The sequence below is a fragment of the Quercus lobata genome, chromosome 11 (assembly GCF_001633185.2).
Source record: "Quercus lobata isolate SW786 chromosome 11, ValleyOak3.0 Primary Assembly, whole genome shotgun sequence".
Taxonomy (NCBI): domain Eukaryota; kingdom Viridiplantae; phylum Streptophyta; class Magnoliopsida; order Fagales; family Fagaceae; genus Quercus; species Quercus lobata.
Window position 1 is genome coordinate 35,217,007 of NC_044914.1, and position 5,515 is coordinate 35,222,521.

The 5,515-nt window shown below is 37.5% G+C and overlaps 1 long non-coding RNA gene across 2 annotated transcripts; it reads right to left on the reverse strand.

Annotated features, from left to right (window-relative positions):
• Nucleotides 1-2,158: 2,158 nt before the first annotated feature.
• Nucleotides 2,159-5,163, reverse strand: LOC115967445. 2 transcript variants are annotated; one of them, XR_004086453.1, is made up of 3 exons: nt 4,864-5,163; nt 3,650-3,711; nt 2,159-2,442 (listed from the first exon to the last, which is right to left on the reverse strand). It is a non-coding gene; the product is annotated as an uncharacterized LOC115967445 (long non-coding RNA). The 2 variants fall into 2 exon arrangements; XR_004086452.1 differs by having other exon boundaries at nt 3,623-3,711.
• Between the last annotated feature and the right edge of the window lie 352 nt (nt 5,164-5,515).

Below are 5,515 nucleotides of genomic sequence, written 5' to 3' on the forward strand. Positions count from 1 at the left end.
CAACCATTCAGGGTAGTAAACTTCCCTAATGAAATTTGCCTCCAGCAGTTTGCGTACTTCTTCGACTATGGCCTTGTCTCTTTCTTGGGCAAAGACTTTCTTCTTCTGCTGGATTGAAGGGAAGGATGGGCATACATTGAGCTTGTCGACCATGGTATTCGGACTGATCCCTGGCATGTCCTCGTGGCTCCAAGTGAAGACGTCTTGATTGTTTTTTTTTTTATGAAGAAGGCAAGCTCTTTACGAACTGAAGTATAAGCCTGCGTGCCGATACGAGTTCAAAGCTTGGGATGTTATTGTCCAAGGAGATCTCTTCTAGGTCTTCCGTTAGCTCTACTGCAACCCTCCTTTCTTTGATGTTCAAAGCTTGTAAGTGATCGTCCATCTCCAGCATGGCAACATAGCATTCACGGGTGGCCATCTGGTCCCCTCGTGCTTCTCCTATCCCGTACTCTATGGGGAACTTTACTAGCAAGTGGAATGTGGACGTGGCCACCCTCCATGTGTTAAGCATAGGTCGACCAATGATGGCGTTGTAGTCAGAGGAGCAATCAACGACCAGGAAATTGACTTCCTTAGTGAGTTGCTGAGGGTATGTCTTAATGGTTACTGGCAAGGTGATAGTTCCCACGGGGAAGACTTTGGTGCCATTGAATCCTACTAACGGTGTGTCCGAGGGTAAGAGACGCTCTTTGTTGACCCTCATCTGCTGGAATGCAGGGTAGTAGAGGATATCCGCTAAGCTCCCGTTATCTACTAACACTCGTCAGGTATTGAAGTCTCCAATTGACAAGCTAATAACTAGGGCGTTGTCATGAGGGTGGTGTAGTCGTCTAGCATCTTCTATGAAGCTGATGGCAGGGTTGTCAACCTTAGTTGCTTTAAAAGGCCGTTCGGAAATCTAGACACTTTACACCATTCGTAAGTACGTCTTTCTTGCCTCCTTAGATGATCTTGCCATAGTGTTCCTTCCTATGATTACCCTTATCTCTCTGAGCGGGGCTCAGGGTCTTTCCTCAGCTCGCTGGTTAGGTTCGAGGTCCCTTGGTGGGTTTTCTCCACCCCCGACAAACCACTGTAACTTCCTTTACTTAATGAAGGCTTTGATCTGTTGCTTAAGGTCATAGCATTCAGAAGTATCATGCCCGTGGTCCCAATGGAAACAGTAATACTTGTTCCTAGGCCTCTTGTTTGAATCTCCCTTCAGTTTATCTGGCCAAGTTAGCGTCGCGTCGTCCCTTATCCACATAAGGACTTGGTCTAACAGGGTATTCAAAGGAGTGAAATTCATCTCCTCCCTGATGGAGGTTTTGATCTCCTGTTGTCCCTTCAGTAGCTCGTTCGGGCCAACTTTCTTCCTCTGTTAGGACAAGGATCGTCCTGCCTTTCCCTCTTCATCAGTCTCCCCCTCCCCCTGGGCGATCATTGCATCTTTGGCATTCATGTATTTTGTGGCTTTGTATAGCATATCAATCATTGTCTTCAAGTCGTTCTCATAGACAGAGAAGAGGAACTCTCGAGATTGTAGCCCATTAGTGAATGTAGTGACAAGAAATTTGTCGTCGGCTTCGTCGATCAAGAGGGCCTCCTTGTTGAAACAAGTCACGTACGACTTTAGACTCTCGTCTTCTTACTGCTTAATGTTCAGTACACTTACTGAGGATCTTTTGTACCTCTGCCCCACAATAAAGTGAGTGACGAAGTGTCCACCTAACTCCTTGAAGATGGATACTGTGTTGGGGGTTAACTTGCTGAAACATACCTATGTTGGCCCCTTCAGTGTAGTGGGGAATGCCTTGCACATAATCTCGTTTGGAAGCCCTGTAGTTGCATGAGGGTTTTGAACGACTCCAAGTGGTTGAGGGGATCCTTTGACTCGTCATATGCTTCCACTTGTGGCATTCTGAACTTATGACCGATGAAGTGAAGGGGGAGTCGGTACGGTGGACTAGTTCGTCCAAGCTAGTGGACACCCGACCCTTCAAGGCAGTCATCATCATATCCATCTTCTCCTTCATCGTCTGTGTCAGGCCCCAAACCCGATACTCAGATTTGTGACCATGACCGGCATGCTAATATCAAGCCTAAACCTGATATTAGCAAGAACCACTTAACTTTGACAAAACTTTTACCAAAAGCTTTCCTTTTCTTTTCAATCTTTGTTTCTTTACTTAAATTATATAACCTTTGACTTGACATTCAGAGCATCTACATTGTACTCCAAAGAATAACATAATCCACCAATCATTTAATTTCCACACTTTTACATAATACATAGCTTGACACTTTAAGGTATACACAACTTTCATTTGATCCTAGAATACACAATAACTATAACGCTAAACGTCAGAATGCTAGTTTAGGATCTATACATATAAAACTAAAACCAGCTCCTTCCAAACTTGACTAAGGCTCCCTCTGCTCCAAAATAAAACCTGTTAACTGAAAGAGTGGAAGGGGTGAGCTACACAGCTCAGTAAAGGTAAGATATATGAGAATTCAATAAGGATGCATGTAAATCAGATCATTTCATTCTATGAATATTCGAATAGGAGAACATCTTTTCGTGCATAGTATTTAATACTATTCATAATAATAGTATACGCTCTTCATAGAAAATAATTGTTCTCCTTTTTCTTATAAGTTTAATATTACCAAAACCTTTTAGATTAAACTTCTTTCACTTCCTACAAAGTCGCCATACATATATTCTCATTACAAGATAATTATTTTAACTTAAATCAAATAATCGGCAACTTTGTATTAAGCTAGAAACAACTTGACTAATAAGAAAACTTTTCTTTATAAACTTCTTCTCATAGAATACTATAACTTTCATGATAATAAAACTTAACGTTTCATAAAAACAGATATCTGATAACTTTTAAACATAACCTGCACTTTCATCAGAAACTTTATCTTTAATGAACAGCTTTCTTTTCATTAAAAGCTTCTTATTTTTATGAGAGCTTTTAACTTTTCATAATGCATTTAAACAAAATAATTCTCTCATGATTAATAACATAACATAGCTGTTCATATCATATTGGTTAGTCCATATCTGATAAGCTGTACAGAGAAGGCCTCATCACATTTGGGTGCCCCCGTGTGTATGATATTGTCCCCTTTGGGAGGCCTGATGGCACATCCCCTCCAGGTTTTGTTCCTCCCCGCCGTCCGTACACATTGGGGAGAAGGCCTTAATCAGATTAGAGTTACGGGCAACCCCATTTCCTCTACTTTAAATGGCCTAGAGTTACGGGCAGTCCCATTTCCTCTACTTTAAATGGCCAAACAGATAACATATTTCCATGGAAAGCCAATAATTAACCCCTACTCGCTGAGTTCAAATTATCAGAGGACATAACCCGAAAACATTTCATACTTTACATCATACTGAAATTTCTTATTTTACATAACATTTCATAATAATAGCATTTCCATTCTTTTCATTAAACATCATGTTCGTGGAATCAATAATAGCATCAATATGCTTAAATCATAAACATAAGTTTTTCGAAGGCTCACGAACATATCTTTGTCAGAATAATGATTACATGCCATATCTCTAATCAAAAACATTTTAATGCATAATATACTTTAAAATAACCTCATGACTTACCAAATGCTCATATAACTTATCCCTTACCTGAAAGCAGAGGAACCGAGAGCCTAAAGTCGAAAGAGTTTAGACTTGGATACTGGTAACACCTAAACCATAAATCAAAGCTTATTACTATCCATAATTCTTTACCATAAACTTCACATTCATCTCAAAGTCTATCTCTTAGAATTAAGGAAATTCTAATCCCACCTCAAAGAGGTTCCCACAAACAAAAAATACATTCATCAACAACAAGTACAAAATCCTAGAGAAACCAACATTCTTATATTAATCCATATCTCTAAAAGAGCTAACTTTATTTCAAAATGTGCTTTAAGGTTAGGGAAATAATGCATGCATAAATATAAAATCTTTTAAGCATGATCATGTAACTATATAGATTCATATGATAACATATAACACGTCGGGTAAAACAGCTTCATACATACAACCATCTCATGGTTTACAACCCCTTCCTTTGGGTACTAAACCTCAAAACAAGTTACACAAAATTAATCTATGATCGAAACATACCAAAAGATAAGCATATCAAATTATAGCTCAAAACATTCATCCTAACTTGATAATTAAATCCACAAAGTTAGGCATGTCCCTTACTATTCACTGTTCTATTCCAGCAGCATTTTGCTCCATTTGTAAAATACAAACGGGCTACTCAAACACATCCAATTGTCATGAAATTTTACATAACTACTCCCCTGTATGTCCAGTATATACCATAAAAATTTCGGAGTCAAAGCATAAACCCATGATTTACTAAAAATCATGCAAGACAGCATGCTCAAATCTGTCCTGTCAGAAATTCATGCAACTTATAAATTAAACCATTAATTTTATGTTCATCCAAATGCTGTGAGACCAATTCAATAACAACCAAAAGTGTCTTAAGTTTCATAGGAATTATCCTAGCATCCAAATTCACTATATAAAATTTAATACATAATTTAACATGCATGAACACAGAATCTGTCACAGTGACAGCTTCAGAACATATTCTTACAAAATCACCAACAAATAGCAATAAGCCTTAATTTCATTTGGGTATTTTTATAACTATAATTAACATACTAAAATATGTTATTAAACATTAAATAAACCATAATATCATTAAACCTTCAAATCACTAAAACAGAATCACCAATTCAACTTCCAAAAACAGAGCAGAGAACAAAGAGGGAAAGTAAGCAAACAATTATACTATCCAAATACACAAAATCAGATGAGGTTTAATTACTTACCCACAACAATTTGAAGCTGAAACCTTAGGGTTAATTGTTTAATTTCATCTTTAGAGAGGAATATATTGTGTTGGTGAGAAAGGGAGGGCTGCCGTGTAGAAGCAACAGAAGAAGAGAGAAAGAACAAAGAAAGAGGAAAAGGAGTAGAGAGAGAGGGGCTGGACTTCTGATCTGATGCAGCCAAGAAAATGAGAAAAGTGTGAAGACTTTTGGGGCAGCAAAATCAGATAAGAGAGGTGGAAAAATTGGGGTGGATACGTGTATGGCTAGGGAAAGAAATATCCCACCCACTTTCAACTTTCTTGCATTCACACTTAGTTTTTTCTTTGCATTCACACTCATTTACAAATAATAATATCACTTTGCATATATATATATATATATATATATATACCTCACAACTTAACCATCTAATATAGTTTTGTACATGCTAAATATATATTTATAATACAAAATAGTCATTTCAATTATTTATAATCTTTAAAATTCTTATTCAATGACATTATAAAATAATATGTTTATTAAATGCTTTGTAAGTAAGTGGCTTAAAATATTAATAACACTTAACCACTTAAACACATAGTTTAATTATAAAAATTGGGTCGGAGTGTTACAGTCTGTATCTCTTGCGCCATGAGCAACGCGTTGACTT